Consider the following 24,574-nt stretch of genomic DNA (forward strand, 5'->3'; position numbering starts at 1 on the left):
ATAAAAAGACAAATGACTCCAAAGCAATACTTACAAAACCATTTGGTGTAAACCAATTGAACAACTCATGGGGGTAAGAGGGAAAAGGGGAGGGGGGAAATGAGGGAGGAGGTAACAAGTTATATAAGAAATGTACTCACTACCTTAGGTATGAAACTGTAGCCCGTCTGTACATCACTTTGACAAAAAAAAGAACAGCATTGGGGGAATATCAATACCAAACTTTAAAACCTATTACAAAGGTGTAGTAATAAAAACAGCTTGATACTGGCACAAGAACGGGCCTGAGGACCAGTGGAATAGAACTGAAGACCCAGAAATGAACCCGCAGACCTATGGCCACTTAATCTTTGACAAGTGAGCCAAAAACATAGGATGAAAAAAATATAGCCTGAAAGAATTCATTAAACACCTGTAGAAAACTAAAGTTAGATCCTTATATATCACCTTGCACCAGAATCAATTCCAAATGAATCAAATACATCGAGGTAAAAGCAGATACCCTGTGAACATTACAGGAAGGAATAGGAAAAACATTGGGGCACTTTGGCACACATCAAAACTTTCTCAACAAAGACTCAAAAACACAATATATCAAATAAAGTTTGGACAGATGGGATTGCATGAAACTGCAGAGCTTCTGCATGGCAAAGGACATATCTAGCAAGATAAATAAAAAGCCCGCAGATTGGGAGAAGAATTTCACTAGCCATACAATAGACAAGGGCCTCATTTCTAAATGTACTTAGAGCTCAAAAACATCATATCTTAAAAAAAATTATTGTAAAGGTGAAGAACATTCATATATTGAGTACAGTCATATATTGAATACATTTCTTTTTGAACAGTGTCACTCCCTCCCTCAATTTTCTCCCAGTTTTTTTTCCTTCCCAATGCCCCTCTTTCCAAGTTGTGTAGTTCATTTCCAATGTAGTGTCTAGTGGGTATCAGTGCCCTCATGGGGGCTTGAACCCAGGAACTGAAACGATAAAAATCAGTACACGGGGGATACAAAGACGAATGAACCAATGCACATTTATTTTTAGAAGGGCCGGGACTTATATACTGTTTTAGGAATAGGATCTCATAAGACATCAGTGTGGGTCATAAGACAGCAGCTTAGAACTTCACGAGTACAGTTCAAACAAAAAAATATACATATCAAAGCATGGCTACATTTAACAATATATCAAAGGATCAGACTGGTCCAGGCAAGGCTACAATTATCCCCTAGCTACTATTTACCCTTATGCTAACTATCTTAACAATAAACTTCCCTACATACTGTAAAAACCCTTCCCAGAGCAGCTGGGTAAACAAGTCTCCCCAGAAACTCTCTAATCAGGGGAGGATAATCTAATGACCAAATGGTTTTTTTTTCTGGCATCAAAACAAATTCCCTTTTAGTGTGTTAACAAGGCTTTGGAAAATCAGTGCCTAGGCTGAGTCCACCACAGGTCAGAGAATCATTCTCCCACACTGGTCCATATTTTAAAGAAAGGTTTATTTACATTGTGATCTAGTGTAGGTGAACCATGAAATACCATGCAGTCGGAATGCTTAAATTGTCATACAACATTCAACAAAACAGAAACTTGTGTACCTTTTATCTTATATGTAAGTTTATCTGATTTGAGGATGGGAGGGGGAAGCATATAAACAGTGGAACAAAGAGTAGACTAATTCCCATAACCATGCTTGATGGTGACTTATACAGCAAAGTTTAGGCTTTCCAAGAATGTTGGCTTTTCTATTTAGATCAGCCATGATACAGTTCCAAACAGAGAAATCTCATGCTATAAAAACAATCTCATGCAATTACTGCAACTTTCAAAAGTCCTGTGGTAGTAATATTTGGTATTAGAGAAGGTAGGATAATTTAGATTCTTAAAAATGATCACTAGAGAGTAAAAGCTGGGTTTCTAAATAGAATGTTTGTTGTAGTAAAAAAATGTTAAACTGGAATCCAGTTTGTTGACATAAACAATTTTAAGATATACACACCATGTTTTCCTAATTGGGATTTTGAAACTTACAAGCATAAGTCTTAAACAGATTACTACAAATGGCCAATAATTCTATTTTTTCAGTCCAGTTGGAAAGACTGCCTTTGTAAATTCTCCAGTAGTTCTAGTTATGATTTAAAAATCTGCCTCTCATGTTATTTTTTTTTTTTTTTTGCTTTTTATGTTGCAAAGATGTGCCCAGGAAAATGCCCTGTTTTTTTTTTTTTTTTAATGGACTTAATAATTTTGTTCTCCTGATTATAAGTTTGGCTTTCTCTCTGGCACATTGTATTTCTGGAGTTAAAAATTCAAGCAAACCCAGCCAACTAGAGCATCTCAGTGTTCAAATCACAGTTTTGGACATCATCCTATTTATTCTGGATGATACTCAATTCCACGTATTGTTTAGGGAAGACATATCAGGAACAACCAAAAACGTTGTATTACCAAATTCTAACATGTGATTGTGCTCTGTTGGACAGTACCGCTTACATCTACAAAGTACAAAGGCAAAGGAGCTTAGGTGTGGAGATCAATTTTTCTTTTGCTGCTACAATAATTCATAACCATCATTTTCGAGATTTCAAAGCTGTTCTGGAATATGGAGTAGTCCTTTTTTTATCTGGTGGCTTAAAGTAGGAATAGACAGGTTCTGCTGGGTACGCTGCATCAAGATTTTCTGCCATCATCTTCAGCTTTGCTTCAATGGCTTTGACCTTTGCAGTGACACTGAGGTTAGACTGAGTTGGCTCAGTGCTTGAGGACGGCTCAAGACTGATTGGAAGGATCTTGGCAGTTTTTGTTGTGATCATATCACTTTACTTGAGCATGTGCCCATTGTACCACCAGCTTCTTAGACAGTGCCAGCTTGCCATTGAGACATTGGATGGCTTGTTCTGCTTCCTGCTTAGTTTCAAAGTTAACAGAACAGTTCCCCCGAGGCTGCCCCTCCAAAGCGCCTGACTTGTGGAAGAGGAAGTCAAACTGTTTGACCTTGCCAAACTTATTGAGGAGGTGGTATTCTGTGGTTTTGGGGTCCAGGTTGCCAATCCATAATCGGTGCCCTTCCTGTAGAGAGCCCTCTGAAAGGATGGATGCGTTCTCCAGGGGAAGTGTTTTGGTTTCTGTTTCCATCAATCTCCAGGAAATACTTGATGACTTCACCGCTGTGCCCTCAGCTCATCACCTGAAGACCATCCTTGACGCCCCATTGGACAGACTTCTGGAAGCGTCCACCTCCACACCGCCTACTGCCAGCCCGCCCGTGACGCACTACTTCATTTAATTTCATTGTCATGCATGAACGAAGTTTTTATGACTTCCACTTTCAAACTTTTGTTGAGATGTAGAATGGGATCTCTGCTGGATAGATATTCCATTAGAGCTCGAGAGGGCTCTACATTTTGTTGTTGCCAGATGGAATATCTGAAATATGCCAATGAAGTTATTTGTTGATAATAATGGTGTGTGTGTGGGGGGGGAAGAGAGGAACAGAGAAGGAGAAAGAGAGAGTGTGTTTGTGTGTGCCAGTCTAGGGGCTTGAGTTTAGGGCTTGAGTGATGTCTCTGGGCTACTCTGCTGAAGGCTAGTGCTCTACTACTTGAGCCACAGCTCCACTGCCAGATTTTTGGTAATTGATTAGAGATTTTCTTGACTAAGCTGGCTCCAAACCACAATATTCAGATCTGAGCCAATTGAGTAGTTAGGATTACAGGCATGAGCCAACAGTGTTGGCCAGAGAAAATGTTTTTTATGTCATGTGTATCTTTACTGGATTTGACCTTGATTAAACTATCAATTATTATAAGAAGGATGTTCGTGAAGCCTCTAATTAGGATAATTGTTATTTCTCATTTTAATTCTACTTGTTTTTGTTTGAGTATTTCAGCTGGTTAATTTTATTTTACTTCTATATTTCATGTAATAAAGACCAATGACTTGGAACTTCTTTCCATAACAAAGCAATCACTGACATTTTGAAAAGTGAAAAACCCACATTCTAAATATCTTATATAAAAAGTTATCTTGAACTAGGCAACAGTAGTCTATGCCTGTATTCCTAGCTACTCTGCAGACTAATATTTGGAGGATCATTGATTGAAGCCAGCCCAAGAAATCATGTTTGCTAGACTCCATCTCTAAAATAACTAGCATGTGCGGAAGGACTGGAGGTGTTGCTCACATAGTTGAGTGCCAAACCTGAGATCCTGTGAACAAAGCCTAATATATTACATATGTATATGTAATATGTATATGTTTGCATGCACATACTAATGTATGTATATATATATATGTCTCTATATCATTTATGTCTCTGCTGTCCTTATCTATCTCTATACCCTAGCCCAGCTATTTATTATCTTGGAATTTACAAGGACAAAGTGCAGAGATACTAAACTCTGCTATGTTTATGTATGTGCTGTCATATCTTTCTTGGGGCATAAATTCTTGTGGTAGGACAATCACAAGGTCATTAACACTGAGCAGGTAGTAAAAGGTAAGAGAAAATGATTACATTAACTATTGTGAATTTTGTGGTGTGTTGTTAACTTATTGTAAACACATTACTTCCTAATTTGATTACTATTTTAAGAAGTTATACAGTTTGCCTGGAGCCCTTGTCATTTGTATTCATGAATACTGATGATAAACCTTTAGAAGTAGGAGAGTTCCAAATGCCAGGCTAAGAGGCATGACCTTTATTTGAGAGCCAGAGGGGTGCTGCTAATAAATTTTGAGTAGGGGTATGAGATAATTTGAGTTTTCCTTTTACACACTTGCTTAGCTGCTGTATGTTGAATGAGACAGAATATAGAAGAACATATTTAGATGGCTTTTGGAATTATGTAATATAATTTTTGTTTACATAGTGCTTTAAGAGTTATTGTACTCTAACTGTTATTACTTATATTTGAATTATATGCATTCATTTTCTTAAAATTTCACTCCTCCAGAGAGAACAAAATACTATAACACATGGAAAAAGGGAGTTCTAGCTCTTGTAAATCCAGCAGTATATCTTAACATAATTAACTTACTCTGCTTGACTCACTCTTTCAGTTCTATCCAATCATTATTGTATAAAGACAAATAGAAACAGGCCAACCTTTCTGTGAAGCTTAGAATTTATAAAGTGCTTCCCTGGCACAGTAGTGAGGTTGTGATTATATAATTAAAAATACACAATCCATCCAAAAAACAATTGAACAGTGATGTTTGAGAAAATGAGTAAATAAGGTACATAAGAAAAGAAAATAACACTGTTTTTTTTTATACTTTTATTACCCTATTACTTTCCTTTGTAGTGGCTGTTAAGTCGACATAGTGTATATGAAGAAACTGAATTTCAGAACCATCAGATGTCTTGCTGAAAGTCACACTGTGTTTATAAAGGTGTTTCCAAAATGTGGAGCTGGGTCTGTTTGTCCTATAGAAGATGCTATTACACTCCTGTGAGTAACAGGTGATAGAGCCTCGGGGCACTCAATGTTTCTATAGGAGAGTGTGGTAGACAGGTGTGGACAGATTTTTTTTTTTTTGCTAGCTCTTCCATCAGCAGCTGTCTACCCCTGTTAAGGTTTTTCTACCTTTATAGGTAATGATCACTGATCAATATCTGGCGCCCTAAACTCCAGCTCAACAATTGTTTCTGGAAGATCTGTTTTGCAACAGCTGATACTAGAAGTAGCCCAAAGCAAGCAGATGCTAGAAAAGTTTGGAGACTGAGTCATTTCAGGAGGTGGAGCTACACAGCCCTTGGCACAGGATGGCACCAACATTTACCAGTGGTGTAAAGGGGACGAAAAGGGACTTTCTAGCAACAATGTGTTACACATAAGAGAGGAATAGAAGAAACGTTCCCTAGACTGATAATGTTTGTGTTTAATGTGTTGTTGATGTGTAGAAGGAGATAATTAAACCTAATTGAGTACTGTGAACAAAATTGAGTACCATGCCACTGATAGACAGAAGGTCTTTTGAGTTGCTTCAGTTCGATCAGGATTTCAGTAAGAAGGCAGAGGCCAATTATGTGGCTAAATTGAATGGATGATTTAAATGACAGCTAAATGTTTCACTATGGCAAATTACTTAGGCCACAATAAGGAATTTGGAGTAAGATTTCTGTAAAGATGCTTTAACATATTTTGGTGACTTAGAAACCTCTGAAACACCCCTTGCCTTGCAGATAATTCTGCTTTTCTTAATTGGGAATAAGACAAGGAGCTGAATTGTGGAAACATAGTCCTGTGTATGATTTTTTTTAAGGCCTAACTCAAAGTGAAATACAAAGAGAAATCTTTCTACCTGTCCCAGCTGTCCCAGCTGTCACAAAATTTTTCAGGTGGGGGTTGGGAATGTGGCTTAGTGGTAGAGTGCTTGCCTAGCTTGCTTGAAGCCCTGGATTCAATTCCTCAGCTGCACATAAGCAGGAAAATCCAGAAGTGGTGTTGTGGCTCAAGTGGTAGAGTACTAGCCTTGAGCAAAAGAAGCTGAAGGACAGTGCTCAGACCCTGAGTTCAAGCTCCAGGACTGGCAAAAAAAAAAAAAAAATTCAGGTCGGAGTTGCTGTCAAGATCTTAGACATCCCGAACCAGCCATGCTTACACTCAGATACATCTTTAAACCAAGGTGTTCCACCAAGATTTTTTTTTTTAATTGGGGCAAGGTACATTGACTAAAGAGAGCTTTGGCTGAGACATTTACTTCATTTTGTATAAGTACCTGTCTACTCCAGGCCCTCCCCATCTCTGTACATCTGGCCCATGAATTATTAGATAGAACAGGCTGTTGTCACATTTACATTCACTTGGTATCTGGTGCTAATTTTGGGGCAAAAATTTCATACTGAAATCTTAGTGCCTCTTTATTTCTTTGCTATTGGCAATATGTGAATAAACTCTTGATTTGACTTTCATTTTGGTTCATTGTTCTAACTTTTCTAGCAATGAATTACAAAATAAAGTAGTTACATTGCATTCATTTATACACATGGAATTCTAGAAGAATGAGAAGTTTCCTACGGTGTCTTTTGCCAGCCAGTCTTCCGTGGAGAATATTAATGTGTTCTTTATATAAATTCTTCCATTTTAAGGGGACTAGGGCCTTCTCCTTACCCCTGACTACCCAACAAACTCACCCTGTGGGTTAAATTAAAGAAGAATAGATGGACAACTGCAAAGGTCTTTCTTAAAAAACTGTGCAATGCTACCACAATGCTCCTCAGTCACATTTTTGCTACAAAAGGAACCAAAGGTCTTACTCAGATCATTACTCACTGGAGAAAGGAAATATGTAACATTTTGAAGATACTTATCCATTGGATATAAATTAATATTGATATAATATTAGCAAACAAAGCACTTCAGAAACAGAGGGCTTTTGGGGTCCAAGTGATGAATATAGTAATATAAAGTCTTTACTTAATCTTGTTTGAATTTAACAGGCCACTCCCTTATCCAGTTGTAATATCCTAAGCACACTGAGATGGATTGAATTTGCAGCAGGGAGTGCAACCCTTACATTTGGCCCTTAGGTTGTAAGCTAATAGCTATTATTGTAGCTAAGTGGAAGCCTCTGAAATTCTCCCTCTTCCCATCTTGATTGTCAAAAACATTATTGTATCTTGGAGAATAAAATAGGTGGAAATACATCTTGTAAATATTCAAACAAAGCAAGTATGATGGTTCCTTGCAAAAACAGACACTGGAAGCCAGACGTGAATAGCTCACACAGGTAATCCTAGCTACTCAGGAGCCTGATATCTGAGAATCATGATTTGAGCCTGGCTGGAGCATGGAAGTCCATGGGACACATTTCCAGACCAATGCTGTCTACTGCTGAGCCACACACCCAGTATGAGACATATTTCCAAGTCACCACCTAAAAACCAGAAGTGGAGCTGTGGTTCAAGTTGGTGGAGCTGTGGTAGAGCACTAGCCTTGAGCACAAAACCTCAGGGTTAGCACCCAGGCCCTAAATTCAAGACCCATGACCAACAAAACAACAGTGGCAACAACAGATTCTGGAAAGTAATTGTTAATTACCACAAACTCAAGTAGACAGCAGTCAAAAGCCCAGCTGCTGTGGCAGATATGTACCTTCACTCCACTAGATCAGTATGTCTTTACTCTCCATCTCATCATGTGTTTCCTGAGAGATTTGGTGGTACCTTTTATTTCCATGAAGGGAACTTGATATAGTTACAAGCTTTAAAAAAAGCATATAAATATAGCTTTCAACCTTTGTGGCTTCCAGAAATTAGATTGAATTGAGAATATATAATACATATATATATACATACATATATATCTCACTATATGCTCTTGCATTTACCATATATATTTACATACATACAGATTGTCTATTATGGGCTTAAGATTCATAGTTAGTTTCAGGGCAATTTTATTTATGAGATGCAGTGTTCATGAGATATTATAATGAATTATCAGAAAAGCATCAGTTCTCAAGCAATTGATAGGATGAGTGCAGTCTGCTTTCTTTCAAATTTTTGTTAGACTTGCATTTATATTATATACTACAGATGATTTTTCTGTAATGCAAGTTGTAACTAGTTACAACTTGTAATGTTAGAAGAAAAAGTAATGCTAACATAGCTAGTTTCTTAGATTTGGGATTCAAAGAACAATTGAACACTTAGAAATATTAGACAGGAACCAAAAGGGCTTAATATATATGGTAATTATAAAAGAATTTGGCATTAAGATGTTACTTACAGAAACATTTGAACTGTGTTATGGTCAATTTCTATTTATTTCTATAGTCAGTTACTCTACCACCATATTCTTTTTCTTTTTGAAAATTATCTTTAAGTAGTTGTAAAAAGGGGTTTCAACTCAACATATCAGTTTATGAATACAAAGCATTTTTTTTTTTTTTTTGGTTAGTTGTGGGGCTTGAACTCTGGGCCTGGCCGCTGTCCCTGAGCTCCTCAGCTCAAGGCTAGAGCTCTACCAATTAAGGAACAGAGCCACTTCTGGATTTCTGCTGGTTAATAGGAGATGAGTCTCATGGACTTTCTTGCCTAGGCTGGCTTTGAACTTCAATCCTCACATCTCAGCCTCCTGAGAAGCTAGGATTACAGGCACCAGCCACTGGCACCCGGTTATTTTTTTTTCTTCAAATTTTTATTATCAAACTGATGTACAGAGAGGTTACAGTTTCATACGTTAGGCATTGGATACATTTCTTGTACTGTTTGTTACCTTGTCCCTTCCCCCCCTTCCCACTTTCCCTTCCCCCCCATGAGGTGTTCAGTTCACGTACACCAAACAGTTTTGCAAGTATGGCACCCGGTTTTAATACATCTTGACCAATGTTATCCCTGCCTTCCCATCTCTCCTATGCCTTCTCTCCCATCTCTTCTAAAACCCACCCATTCCCTTAAGTTATCTGGTTTAATTTCACATGTGTACATTGGTATATTATGACTATATTTACTCAGTCTTCCTCTCTCCATTTGTCTGCCATATTCCTGTCCTCTGCCTCCACTGACAAAACATGTTCAGCTTCTTTATATTCATGTTGTTAAATTCTAAACCAGTTGTTCAAAGGAGTTATACCATTGGAATACTTGCCTTTGTGTACCATACTACAGTCAATTTTTTATCTAGAGAACTATGAACTTTTCTCATCTTAATAGAATGTATATTTTCCAGTATTCAGCTGTTTTATTATTGCTCCCTTGAGTTTAGTATATTTATGATCACCTCCTTTTGAAATGTCTTATCTTCTGCTCTGTCTTCTCCATAAAAATAATCAGTGTCATGGGTTTGTTTGCTTTTTAGGTATTGTTTTGTTTTAAATCTAGTCTCCCGAGCTAGAGCCCCTGAAGAAACCCCCATGAGTCTTGTCTTGTTATTTTTTCTGTCTAAGGAAAGGGTTGCCCTTCTGTGATTCATTTTCCCCAGAGATGGCACTTGGATTCCAATTCACACAAAGGCATTTTATATGCTAATAGTGACTACTACAGGGTTTGCAAAGGCAATTGAATTGTAAATTGATTGATAATCCCTCAGACCAGTGTAGACTTGCGCTGATTACTGTAGACTAATCAATCCATGTGCAGCCCATTAGTTTAATAAAATTCATTCAGTGTTTCATAATTTCTAGTTACAACTTGAGATAATTTTATGTCAATAAGGCAAGTCTTAAAAACTTGGTATCAGTTTTCATTTCTTAATTTTTTTATCTGTAACATTTACATTTTACTAGTTTATTTTCAAGCAGAATACAAACTCGTAATGTAAATAGATTCTTTCTTGAATACTCCCCAAATAATTTCAACACTAGTTACTAGTAATAAAATAAATTTTATAGGTAATTTACTGTTTTCATGTAAACTAGAAGCTCACATATATACTTAATTTTAAGTTTCTTTCCTTTTCCTTTACTGAATGTAGAAACTATTCATATCTATTTGAATGATTACCAGTAAATAAAATAAGCAGATATTTTTCTAACTGCTATTTTATAATTTTTCTGTGTTATCTGAAAGGTTGGATTCTCTAATATCTATTAGAAATGATTTCCAATACTTATTTATCATCAAATAACTGAAGTAGAAAAGTTTTTTTCTATATCATGCTCTAAGTTGGATAACAAAAGCAGAATGATGAATTTATACTAGTGTCTGCTTTCAGTTCAAATCACTGCTTGTGAATGACATACACAGGTGTACCTTATGGTGGTTACATTCACCTGGTTATTACTAACATTTGTGCAAATTAATATAACTTCTGTGTTGATTTTTATTAAGTATTAAAAATCTATGGTGTACATTAGTAGTTGGTCACATTAGTGCCAACAATCAAGTGTATATAAATATTAGCAATAAAAGGTTAAGATATCAACATCCAAATTAAATCTTTGATTAGTATGTTTTATCAAAAAAGAAAACTGGCCTGAAATTATACTGTGTGGTGGATATTTGTTTCTCTTTAATCTGTTATAAAGGAGGAATTACAGAAATAAACCAAAGCTCATTGAAAGAGGAAATAAATGTGAGACTCTTTCAAATGAAATGATGACTAGACATAGGAAGTTGTCTGTTTATAGGAAAATGAATCAACACTAAGAGGAAACTATACTCTATCTCTGAAAAGTTTAATTTATGAGACCCATCCTGCCTTCTGCTATATCCATATATAAAAAAAGAAAAAGTCATTACTAGTGTCTCTGCATAATTCAATAAGGTGATTTGACTCTGGCTGTTGTTTTGAATGAATTTCCAATTTTATTCTCAAGATTGAATGTATTACTTATTTATTTGTCCACGATGCTATTCTCTTTTTTTAACTTAAGCTTTTAGACAGAATCATACTCTCATAGCACAAAAAATAGTTTTGAAATTTCCTTTTCTCATTAAAAATGTCGTTCCATTCCATATCTAAGAATCTCCTCCTCCCCTCTGACTCCCCCTCCCCCTCTCTCTCCCTCTTTCTCCTTCTCTTTCTTTCCTCTCCCCCTCCTCCCTCTTCTTCTTTCTCCCTCATTTTATTTTAGCAGCAGGAAGTAAGGTAAAGGATTCTCTGGTTAACTCAGTTTGTGAGAATACTGGTACAAATTCTGCCATGGGCTTTTAAGCCAGTTCTTTTTCTGTTGTTTCTGCATGCAAAGTTTAGTTGTGTAATTTATGAAAGTTTCTTAATACTTATGGGCTTTAGGGTTTCCTTTGGATAACAGTATAAAAATAATACATTATGTATTTTTTTGTGACTGTTAAGTATATAGAACACTCAGAAAGTCACAGAGTATGTGCTGGCTGTGGGTTATTGTTGTGAGTTATTTAAAAGCTTCATGAGAGAAAGAAAAAGGGTCTTTTGGCTTTTGCTTACTGTTCCTTCTTGAGAATGTGACATAATTTGTTCAATGAGTATTTATTAAATGGAATGACTGTTTGGGGTGGTATGTAACTTTTATGCGTGTACTCATCAGAGATGACTGAAGGACACATTAAAGGTCTTTCCGCATTTTGAATCCTGCCTCTTCCACCTTCGTTCTAGTTAGTATTTTTAAGGGCAACTTTTAATGCATTTATTGATTGCTGATGGGATTAAAATTAATGTGAAAAAATATGAGTGGACATATCCTAAAGTCATATCAGAAAGCATCTCTGTCTTTTAATGTGGATTTGGTCTACACACATTTCACTTAGAAACTGATCTTCTTTTAACCTGAAGATAGTATGAATAAACAATGCACTATATCTGTTCAAAAATAAACAATTATTGAAAGTACTTTTTAACCACAGAACCATCACAAGAAAAAGCAGCTACTATGTTTACTGATAACTTAAATGTAATTCAGGAGAAACATGTCAAACTTAGAAAACAAATTGTGGAATCTTTCTTACTTTCAGTTTGGACACTGCTATGGGCCCGAGTGTGTTTTTTTCTTTCATCCAGGAACACTTTCCAGAGTCTTCTAATGATATTGTAAATGGAGAAAACTTGCCAGGGCCTGACAATAACAATGCCAGCATCCTGCTAATATTTTAATGAAAGAGATGGTTTGTGCACTGTATTGATCAAGGAATAGTGTAGTCCCATGAACTGACTGAGAAAAAATATGTTAATCTCTCTCATTTCCCAATAGTGCAAAGTCATGTAGTGAGTGAGTCCTAATGAATCTCTCTCTCTCTCTCTCTTTCTCTCTCTCTCTCTCTCTCTCTCTCTCTCTCTCTCTCTCTCTCTCTCTCTCTTTCTCCAGTCCTGGGACTGGGGCCTGAGCATTGTCCCTGGCTTCTTTTTCTCAAGGCTAGCACTCTAGCTCTTAAGCCACAGTTCCACTTCTGGCATTTCTTATATATATGTGGAACTGGGGAATTGAAGCCAGGGCTTCATGTATGCCAGGCAAGCACTCATATTGCCATCCCTGAATATAATTCTTTTTTTTTTCTTGGCCAGTCCTGGGGCTTGGACTCAGGGCCTGAGCACTGTCCCTGGCTTCTTTTTGCTCAAGGATAGCACTCTGCCACTTGAGCCACAGCGCCACTTCTGGCCATTTTCTATATATGTGGTGCTGGGGAATTGAACCCAGGGCCTCATGTATATGAGACAAGCACTCTTGCCACTAGGCCATATCCCCAGCCCTGAATTTAATTTTTATACATATTCATTTTATGCATGTAGATCTTAATAAGATCAATTTTATTATCTATTTTATACTCACAATTTCACAAATCTTAATATCTTTTCTATCCATGTGTTTGCTTCTGGTGTAAAACCTCAAGCATCTGTGATCAAATTGCTCTCTGGTAAGAGAACATTTATTCTATACTTGGGTAAAAGAAGGGAGGAATGAACCATTGCAGAATTGAGGAAATTTTGTCCTGATGGCTCCTATTTCTTGGTGAAGTACAATTAAGGCATATGGGTTAGAGGCTAAAATGTAGACCAAATGGGAACCCTTAGTGCTCCTCAAAACTCATCCTCTCCCATCTTTCCTTGACATATATATATATATGTATATATACATATATATGTATATATACATATATATGTATATATACATATATACACATACATTGATGTATGTATTGGAATAGATACATTGATATATATAAAATCTCATATATATATGTATATATCTGTCTATCTATCAATGTCTCTTTTGGTTAGGTATCCAAGTATTTGAATTTGGCAATATAAATACGGAAGGATGCCTCTTCTGTCATACAGAAATCTCTGGATTCCCTCTCCAAATTCCAACTGCATTAAAATATTTCTGAGAGTTTATAGGAAATATGCTTGGCACCTTGTATTGACAAGTGCACTCTTGGTACCCTATTTAGGAAATATGCTTGGCACCTTGCATTGATAAGTCCACTCACAGTGCACTATTTTTTTCACACTCACATGGTGTCTTCTTGTTCCCTATGATCATGTGAAGTCCTACCAATGGGGACTGAAAAAGGGATCCAAGTAGTAAGAAGAGGAAGATGAGAAGATGAAGTTCCTTTTTGTCTGCTTTCTATTACTGTTGGAGTCCTTTTCCCTTAGCAATATAATTTTATACTAATGGCCAGCTTTTATTTCAATACTTACAGAACAAACCTCAATGTGCACTGTAGGTGCCAAAGCCAGGCACTGATGTCTCAGTCCTCTAATTCTAGTTACTCAGAAGGCTGATATCTGAGAATTAAGGTACTAAGCAATGCTGGACAGGATAGTTCATAAGATTCATCTCTGATTACTACCAAAAAGTGGGAAGTTAGGTATAGCTTAAGAGGTGGCATACCATCCTTGAGTGATAAAACTAAGGGGCATGTCCATGCCCTGAGTTCAAGCCTCAGTACTGGCACAAAATAAATACCAACAACAAAAAGCAGATAAACCCCCACAACAAAACCTCCTGACAGACAATGGGCCTTCCCAGCTAGCTGAATCTCACAAGTATTTAACAAGCTTGTAGAGTTGGTATTCATCTTATCTTTGCTTTCTATATTAGAGATAATATATGTCCTCATGATACCATTTTGTGTCTCTTTTTTTTTCAAGTAAAAAGATAGATTCATTGGGGAAGTTCAAAAGTATACTGACCGGCCAGGGTCACGGCCCAGACTCAGGAGCTGGAACTGTGACCATAAAAAATAGGCTGGCCGGCCAGGGCCACAGCCCAGACTCAGGAGCTGGGACTGCACACTCCGGGCCTCGCTTGGGGTTGGGTTATAACGGCAAACACCACATGGTCAAGCTTGCCACATGCAGGTGGCCAATGAGGTTACAACACTTACAGAGCATGCCAGGTCACACGCAGGTGGCCAGTGGAGTTACAGTCTATCTCATAGGAACTTTTAGAACCAACCTATCATTTTAGTTAGACTTGGTGCACGGATTTGGCAGGGCTCACATGATGCAGGCAGATATGCCTACTCATGGGAGGGTACAGGTTTAACCTTGAATGCTCCACTACTCAGGTGGTCAAGCAGTTTACACAATCTTATCACAGTAGAGGGGAACTTCCCTGGATAGGGTGGGGGAGATCTTAGTGAAGATGGAGTCAGATTCTGCTCTCTTTAATCTGAGATGGAGTCAATTTGACATCCCTCAACAGCCAATGATGGTGCTGGCCAGATCTGACCTCCATATTACATTCCCTCCTTTTTTTCTTGTACATAAAATCAAATCATTGATTTATCTTTTGGAGCTTATTCTTGCCTAGACTGTAAGGTGACTCCACCCACAGGCTGCTGGGGAGAGCAAGGATGAGACAGAGCCAGTCCGATGGGACTGCTGCTCTTAAGCTTGCACCAGAAAGAAACAGGTTATCTGTGCGGTCCAACCCCAAGAGGGCTGCAGGTGTTTTCACCTGTTTAAATCTCCATCCAGTTACCTAGGTAACTGGCACACCTGGAGGCAGTTACCTCCCTCCTTTCTCTGAGGTCATACCCTAATCCATCTCTAATACACTTGGACACACCTCACACCCCAGGCATGGCCTGGGAGTGACTCTCTAGCCTGCCATGCATGCTTTCCAATTTTCTTAATAGATCTAGTCAACTCCAGTCAACTCAGAGGAGTGGGAAGGTTACCATAGGAAGAATGTCCCCCCAAAATCTTAGTTTCAGTAGATCCAAAGCAGCCTTCCAGCAGGAATCAGCTGCATGTGATGGAGTCTCATGTGCTTTTACCATGGTAGGGATGCTGAGGGTGAAGATGTAGATTCATCCAGATGATTGTGAGGTCGTCCTCCATCTTAACCCAAATAGGATGGGTAGGGGATGTGGTGGCAGCAGGCAGCACTGTCTCCCAGTGTCTCCAATAGAATGCCACACTTTCTGCTTGGTTGTTTCCAACTTCAGTTGGAAGAAAATGGTTATTTGAAGCTGAGCTCTCTGCCCCTCGGTCCTCTAGATCCTAGGGGACCTGGGGAGGCTGTTTGGAACTCGATAACGGCAGAGGCTGCGTGTTCCATGTCTTCCTACACCTCTGGAGGTTTCTTTTCTTCACCTGGGTATCTTCCCCCCAAAAAGAGGGATAAGGACTCTTCCTGGCCAATGCACCAAATGTAATGGGGTCCCCCCAAGGGAGGGGATTACAATGTAATGGGGCCCGAGGTGGGGGGGATCCGCCATCCCTCCTAGAGTCTGATACTCAGAGACAGTCTCAAGTGAAAAGATGGATTTATTGGGGAAGTAAAAAGTATACTGGCCGGCCAGGGTCACGGCCCAGACTCGGGAGCTGGGACTGTGCACCATCGTTGTGTCTCTTTAGTCCTCCACTATATTTTTAAAAATTGTATTTATTTATTTAAATTGTTACTTATACTAAATTCTCTCTGAATTTCTAGCACATTTGGTTCTGATTGGATGCTAAATAGGGAAATGGACAGTAGCCCATTCTTTTGGATCATTGTCTAAACAGAATAGTTGCTCATTCAAGATAGTCTTTGTACCCAGACTGTCCCCAAGAGGGAAAAACTGATATGGAAATAGTTGTACAAGGACTAAGGACTTCTGAAGGAGGTAAACAATAGTCACAGACTATGAAAGTTAAATTAACTTGAAAATTGTACTAAGGTTTCCAGGGCCTAGTTAAATAACTCTTTAAAAACTCATATTATATCAGCTACAAATGACCACATCCAGCTCTTCCTTAACAAAGATTCTCATGCCCCCCCCCCCCGCTAGTCTCAAATTGTGTGTCCCCAAACTCTTATTTTCATAAGTAGCTAGAATAACAGGTGTGAGACACGAGTGCAGGGCAAGATTAGGGGATCCGAGCTTGTAGCTAAACTAGAGCCTGGATCATGAAGTTAGAACAATGTTTTATCATGTCTTGTTCCTTCTTGGACCTATATTTCTCTTCCATTTTGAGAAGCAGATTTTTTTTTGCCACAAAACTATCTGCCTATATTAATTATTCATGTGTTTGTATTATGTTTCTCAGAAATCTAATTTTTGTAATGCTTTATCTAAGTTTAATAGCCAATACACTAGGTATTAAGAGAAAATAGCTGATCAAAATGTAAATATATTTGTAAAAATATCATACTTACTGAAGGAGCCTAATATAGGCAGATATCACATAGACATGTGTTTGAGCAGTAAGTGAAATGCTATGTCAAAAATAAACAAAATATCAGGGCTGCTGGTGCAGTTCAGTGGCTAGAGAGACTGTTTCCCAAGTACAAGAACTACAGTCTAATCCCAATATTGACAAAAGTTGCTAATCTTCACCACAGACTCCAAAACCCTGGGAATCACATATTTGAACAATTTGTATAATAATCTCAATCATTCCTTGAAATGGCTTCATTTGTAAGAATATGGAAGGACTTGGAAAAAAATTATACTAAGTGAAGTGAGCCAGACCCAAAGAAACAAGGATTCTATGGTTTCCCTCATAGGGAATAATTAGTACATGTTTAGGCTAGTCATAGCAGACGATCACAATAGCCCAATAACTACGCCCTTATGAACACATAAGACTATGCTAAGTGAAATGAACTCCACGTTATGGAAACAAGTAGTATATCATTGTTGTAATTATTTTCAATATGCCATGTGAAACATACCCTTTTTATTTCTCTCATATTCCCTTCCTGTGGTTGTACCCCACTATCACTGTATCTCATCTTAGTACCCTAGGTAACATATATATATGTATTAGAACTAGGGAAGGGAAAGGAAATACCAAAATCGAGAGACAAAGGATAAAAAGACAAACTATTACAAAAGCAATACTTACAAAACCATTTGGTGTAAACCAACTGTACAATTCATGACGGGGGGAGGGGGAAGGGGAGGGGAGAGGTGGGGGAAAAATGAGGAAGGAGGTAACAAGTTGAACAAGAAATGTACTCACTGCCTTACACATGAAACTGTAACCCCTCTGTAATTCACTTTGACAATAAAGGAAAAAAATAATCTTAGTCATTCTTTTCATGATCATAGGACTATTTTATAAATCATGAGTAAAGTATTGCCTTTAGATTCTACTACTTATAAATTTCTTGCTTCGTGGGATTATAATTCAGTTGCTGTAAAATTGTATGCCTCTGGTTATTGTATTTAAAGTCAACTAGAATTTCAAAATGTATTTCTCTGTGTAGTTTTCTGAGATAAATTTTTAAAAAGGATCACATTAACAAGAGACAAAATATATTAACTTTGAAGAGTCAGTACATGGATTGTAATTTTTTCCAAATTTATCTACAGATTTACTACCACTACAAAACACAACACAAAAATTCACTGTAATAAGTTGGGCGGGATAGGGGAGATGATGAGAAGGTTAACATGCATCAAGATGTATTGAATTTGTAAACTGATTTGTTGAATGGTAACTCATTTTTGCAAATACTTTCAGATAATACAATATAATTTAAAAATTCTCCAAGAAGTTAAAATAAAAAACCATATACTACCAGCCTGAAGGGGGTGTTCATTTGGATGTTTCCAAAGATACCACATTGTACTTTGAACAAGTTCAGTCCCTCTGCAGCACTCCACAGCTTCTTAACTGAGCAGCGTCTAACTGTACAGATCAGTCAGTGAGAAGGAAGAAGGAAGAATTCATCAAGATTTCTGTTAGATGAGTGGCATAGAAAGGTAGTTAAACAAAGGAAGAAAATAATGAAGGGCAAGTCAGATTTTCTAGTAGTTTATATTTTAGCTGGAAATCTGTGTACATACTTTAGCATGTCCACGTTTCTTTAAAATCTCCTTTATTCCACATTTTTATTGGAAAGTCTAAAAGAAAATAAAAGTTAACATTAGACAATTGCTTCATGTTTACTCTCACATGTGTAATATAGACCAAACAAGCACCAAAAAGCAAATAAAAACAAACAAACCAATGGTATGAATGTAAAACTGGTAACGAAGGGAGACAGTAGGAAAATATAGAAAGGAGATGGTGATGGGGAGGAGAAATGTATTCAACATACTTTACAAGCATGTGCAAAAATAGAATAATCAAGCTGTACAGTGATGGCTCATGCCTATAATCCTAGGTACTCTGTGACTCAGGTCTGAGAATGCAGTTTGAATTCACCCCAAGCAGCCAAGTCCATGAAAATCTTGTCTTAAATTCATTACCAAAAAGCCAGAAACGGAGCTGTGGCTCAAGTAGCCAGTGAGAAATAAAGGTTAAGGGATGGCTTCCAGGCCCTGACTTCAAGCCTCAGTACCAGCACATTATATGCCTAGAAAATTATATGTATGGAAAATCACAATCAAACCCTTTGTACAATTAATATATGCTAATAAAAACTTGTGACCATTTGATTAATAAATTATTCTTGCTAGTTTTAACTCTTTTAAAAGTTAAAATTGCATTTTAGCTTGGCCAACTTGAAATATAAATTAAAATATCAATCACAAAGCTCTTGGTAGTTTGCAGAGTCCTTGTGTAATGTTTTTAAGTTTTGAATTTGTAAAACCAGTTTTATTTGGTTTAAATATATTTTAGCTTTTGTTACAGAAACAATCTATTTGAATTGATTTTAATAAAGCTACATGAAACATTTTATATCCTGTCAGCATTTGAAAATAAAGTATACTGAAGTATAATTTCAATAATACATGACAGATGTAGTAACCCTGGAACTATTTCATTTTAAATGTTCATATCAGTCTGCAGATATCATTCATAAGAATTGAAACTTAGGTAACCTCAGTGACCAAATTGAGGGTCATTTTTCTCTATTCACAAATCAAAGTAACAAGCAGGGCTGTCATAGAGTATCTTATCAGCTTATCACACCCCAGACTCAGGAGTGAGGATTTTCTTTATGCATAATGCAAGGCACCTGATCATTCTTATTTCCCTAAATTACAATATATATGCAATTTGAAGAGGAGGAATTTACAACATTATATTCTTTTCTTATGGCCTGAGAGAATACTGATTTCAATTCAAAGCAATAATCATATTACAAGTTGGCAAAAATTGCACATGTTTATATGAAAGATTTCCATTGCAAAGTGCATCCATGAAACAGACTTTCAACAAATCTGCCCAAGGAAGAAAATGTTGTCTATCACTACTAAAATAAAATATTCATAAAATTGTTGCCAATTGATATTCTGATATTCTGCATCATATTGTCACGTGTATTTGACAGACAGTGACATATTGTGATTTTATATTTAATTGCTAGGCAATGGTAGCATTTGGTGTAATTTGGGTGTACTTAAATATTGAGAAGACACACTGTTTTTCATGATTAAAAAATTAACAAACTAGTGACTAGCTATACACAAGAGCCTGAACAATCTTCTTAGAGTATAGATAGTAGACTTAATATGGATTGGGAACTTGATTATCACTTACCATTAGTTTCCCAAAGCTTATTCATGTGTTGTACATAGAATGCTATTTAAAGTATTTGTGAATAAAATATTTGAATAAAAATACAACTAAGTATAAATACAGATAATTATCAAGAAGAACTCAATTATCTACAAAGTTAGAAACGTGAATAGTAGTAATAGAAATCATTTATCCTGAATATGCAGTGCTTCATTTTCAAGTTTTTACTTTTATTAGGTGTACAAGGAGGAGTCTGTTCATTGTGATGTACATATACATAATATGTACTTACAAGGCACTCTGGTCAACCTCAGCCTCTCCCTCTCCTTCTCTCTCTGTCTCTCTCTCTGTCTCTCTCTGTCTCTCTCTCTCTCCTCCTTTTCCCCTTTCTTCAAGCAGCTCCATAGGGTTATTGTTTTATTTTCATAAAGCATATAACTTACCTTCTCTTTTTCATTCATTTATTACCTTTTTGTCACTGTAAATATGATCTAATTATAGAATTGATTTCCTCTGGATCCTATATACTCATTGTCTTATTCATTTACTATTCTTTCAAATATTGAGGTTATTTGCTTTGAAATTAGTATTTTTGCACTTAGCTTTTATAAATGATCACTTTCTCACCTCTATTTTGATAGCACTCTAGGAATATACAACAGGTGGAAGAACAATGGCTCTTCTGTACCTTTTAACTTTAATGTAATAAATGATTATTACACAATCTGGTTCACTTTTATTCCACTTTCTATACAAAGAAACAAGCTTTTAAAAAAATAAGAATGTTTCCAGGGGAGGGAAGGTGGAAGAAAAATGAGAGAGGGAGTAACAGGTTTGACAAGAAATGTCCGCACTACCTTACATATGTACCTGTAACCCCTTTGTGCATCACCTTGACAATACAGTTAAATAAAAATAAAGAAAAACATGAGTGCTTCCTAAATCCTCTTATAGACTAACTGATGAAGCTGGAACCTATGACGTTTTATTTCCTGGATCTCTAGCCTCTTACATTTCTTCCAGTTAGCTTTTTTGACACTTCCTTTTGCATATCTCTTTGTACCTTAATTCAGGAAACCTCACTCATCTATGAGGTACCTCTGAAACAAAATTAAGACTGACTCACCATCTCCATCATGGGCAGTTTTCCCGCCCTGCTCCCCCCCCCCCTCACACCAAATAGGGGCTCTTGGCAATGTTACTTTATTTCTACAAGGTAAGGAGTTTTTCCTGCTAGGGATTTTGGAGCTTACAAATTTGGCTTGCTAAATTTCCTTATCTGTCTTGCCACATATCCTCTTCTGTCAGACAAGGTAGGATGCCCACAAGGAGTTCTATGATGCTCTTTACTGTACAGGAAGGCATGAGTTATTTGCTTTAATGAGAGAGAGAAAAAAAAGAGAGAGAGTTAACTAGAATGTAAAATATTTAAGAAATCCTGTATGAAACAAGAAAAAAATCAGTAATTTCATCAAGAGAATGAGTAAATTGGGAGCAGATAATTCAATGAAAAGATGATACACAGATGAAGAAAGACTCCAACTTATTAGTAAGAGAAACTGGATTTTAAAACTGTAACATAATAACCACTGCTATTAGATTAATAAAGCTGAGTCTGAATAATGTCAAATACTCATGGGAATTTTGTGATATGAGAATTGTCATATACTGCTAGTGGAAGTTAAGAATGGTGTGGTCACATTCACAATTAATCAAGATAAGCATACTACTATTTGATCCAGATGATGTGTCATTTCTAACAGACTGGAAAGCAGCATATTCACATTAATAGAAAATACACATTCATAGAAAATAGATTGATACTTGTGGGATATTAGTGCAGGTACAAAAATGTGTGGCAGATACAGTACATAGAACAGATGTTAGGACTTGTGAAATAGGCTAATTCCAGGCACTTGCCTGGAATGTGCAAGGCAGTGAATTATTGCTTCACAATCAGAAAAAGCATGGAGGCCAAAGCAATAGATCAAATGTTCAAACTGCTAGAGATGCATAACATAAAATCTCAGGGCTTAAAGTTAAAAAAGATATATATATATATATATATATGTGTGTGTGTGTGTGTGTGTGTGTGTGTGTGTGTGTGTGTATGGTTAGAGCTTTATTTATGTATCCTCTTATCTATCTGTCTGCTTGTCTATCATCAATCTATCATTTATCAGTTTGTCTATATATCTGTCTAATCTTTGACTCTCACATGTATTCAGTTCATGTCTTTATCACTCCTCCAAAGAAATAGGCACAAGATTTCTTGGAGGTGCTATGTGACTTTTTAGTTATCTCTTTCTTTTTTTTTGGCCAGTCCTGGGCCTTGGACTCAGGGCCTGAGCACTGTCCCTGGCTTCTTCCCGCTCAAGGCTAGCACTCCGCCACTTGAGCCACAGCGCCGCTTCTGGCCGTTTTCCGTATATGTGGTGCTGGGGAATCGAACCTAGGGCCTCGTGTATACGAGGCAGGCACTCTTGCCACTAGGCTATATCCCCAGCCCATCTCTTTCTTAATATAATTTAGAATACTAGAGAAATTTCAAGACAAATACATAATTGCTTTTTGTATATTTTATAAAATTCACATTTTATATTTAATTCTGTAAAATACCTGTCATGAGCAAACTATGGTAGAAACAGACATACTTGTCTTTCTACAATGTCAGAATTTATTTCATAACAATAAATTCACAATCTACATCAATTTTGTTGGCTTTAATTCTTCAAGTACTGCTGATTTCACTTTGTATTCATGAGCTGTGACAAATTTATTTTATTCCAAATTTAATTACTAACATTGTCTCAATCACACATTATATTTCAAATAATGCCATTTGGAGTGGTTAAACAAGGATAAAAGCATTATCAAGGTTTGAAGGAACACAGTTGGGAGTTTACTGCATGCCTATTCCATGCCATATTCTCTTCCTTCTTTCCTTCCTTCTTCCCTTCTCTCCCTCCCTCCGTTTCTTCTTCCCTCTCCCTCTCTATCCTTCACTCCCTTCCTCCCTTTCTTTCTTCCTTTCTCTTTCACTTCTTTCTTTCTTCTTTATATCCTCCTTCCCATTCTTTCTTTTCAGTACCATGGATTGAATTCAGATCCTCTTACTTGCTCAATTTGCCTGCTTAGTTATGACTGGAACTCTTATACTTGAGCCAAAACTCCAGCCTGGGTTTTTGCTAGTTAATTGGCTATGGAATGTCAGTCCTTTTTGGTCTGGGCTAGTTTTTAACTTTAATCTTCCTGAGTAACTAGGATTACAGATATGATTCACTGATGCCCCAGATTTTTCAGATCCACTGGATATAATGGTCCACCTCAGTGCACCTTTTATATAATGCAGGTGAGGAGAATGAATTATTCATTATTATCTGGTGTGTGAATATTTTATTTGATATGGTTTTCATATTTTCATGATGCTACATACACCTGATCTAATTGGGTTATATTATAGTTATTAATATTTTATTTACATTAAGTAAATGATTAGCTTGTGCCTTGTGGTTTAAACTGGACAGAGGTGATGAGTTTTACTTGCACAAAAAGGACACAGATCTGTTGTGTCTCAGGATTTACACTCAGAATGGAGAAAACTGATGTTTTATAAAATGGAGCCACTCAGGGCAAGGCACAATCTGACAGCTATTGTTCTGAACAACATAAAAGCAATGTATAGCAAAGTCTAGCCTAATCTCCACAGTACTGTAAATTAAGAATCTAAAAAGTTAATTTATTATTCAATGAGCCTCTATTGTATGCTAAGCATTGTAACAGCCTGAATGTAGCATGGAATAAAATGAGTAAAGTCATAACTCTTTTTGATTGTGAAGAGGGTTTAGGGAAACATAAGTAATTTATTTATTCATAACATAGTTTATTCAATAAATACTTTGGATCGTTTACTTTGGTTCTGCCACAGGGATTACCACAATGAGGAAAAGAAATAAAAGAAATAATGAATGCACACTGAATTTCCCTAATTAACTGATTAAAGATTTGATATCATTGAAGAATATTCATCTCTTTAATGTGCCTTTGGGGAATATTGTTGGTGCCATTTTTTTTTTCTTTTGGCCAGGCCTGGGGCTTGAACTGAGAGCCTGAGTACTGCCCCTGGCTTCTTTTTTGCTCAAGGTTAGCACTCTACCACTTGAGAGACTGTGCCACTTCCTTTTTTTTTCTGTTTATGTGGTGCTGGGGAATCAAACCCAGGGTTTCATTCACGCAAGAAAAGCACTCTACTGGTAAGCCATATTCCCAGCACCAAAATGAGTTTTTTTA

At 36.9% G+C, this 24,574-nt stretch overlaps 1 long non-coding RNA gene and 1 pseudogene across 1 annotated transcript; one reads left to right on the forward strand and one right to left on the reverse strand.

Annotated features, from left to right (window-relative positions):
- Window positions 1-2,270: 2,270 nt before the first annotated feature.
- Window positions 2,271-3,220, reverse strand: LOC125350046 (annotated as a pseudogene).
- Window positions 3,221-9,704: 6,484 nt separating this feature from the next.
- On the forward strand, window positions 9,705-15,727 carry LOC125350768. Its single transcript, XR_007210813.1, has 3 exons — window positions 9,705-9,717; window positions 10,043-10,046; window positions 15,564-15,727. It is a non-coding gene; the product is annotated as an uncharacterized LOC125350768 (long non-coding RNA).
- Window positions 15,728-24,574: the final 8,847 nt, after the last annotated feature.

This window comes from Perognathus longimembris, chromosome 4 (genome assembly GCF_023159225.1).
Source record: "Perognathus longimembris pacificus isolate PPM17 chromosome 4, ASM2315922v1, whole genome shotgun sequence".
Classification (NCBI taxonomy): domain Eukaryota; kingdom Metazoa; phylum Chordata; class Mammalia; order Rodentia; family Heteromyidae; genus Perognathus; species Perognathus longimembris.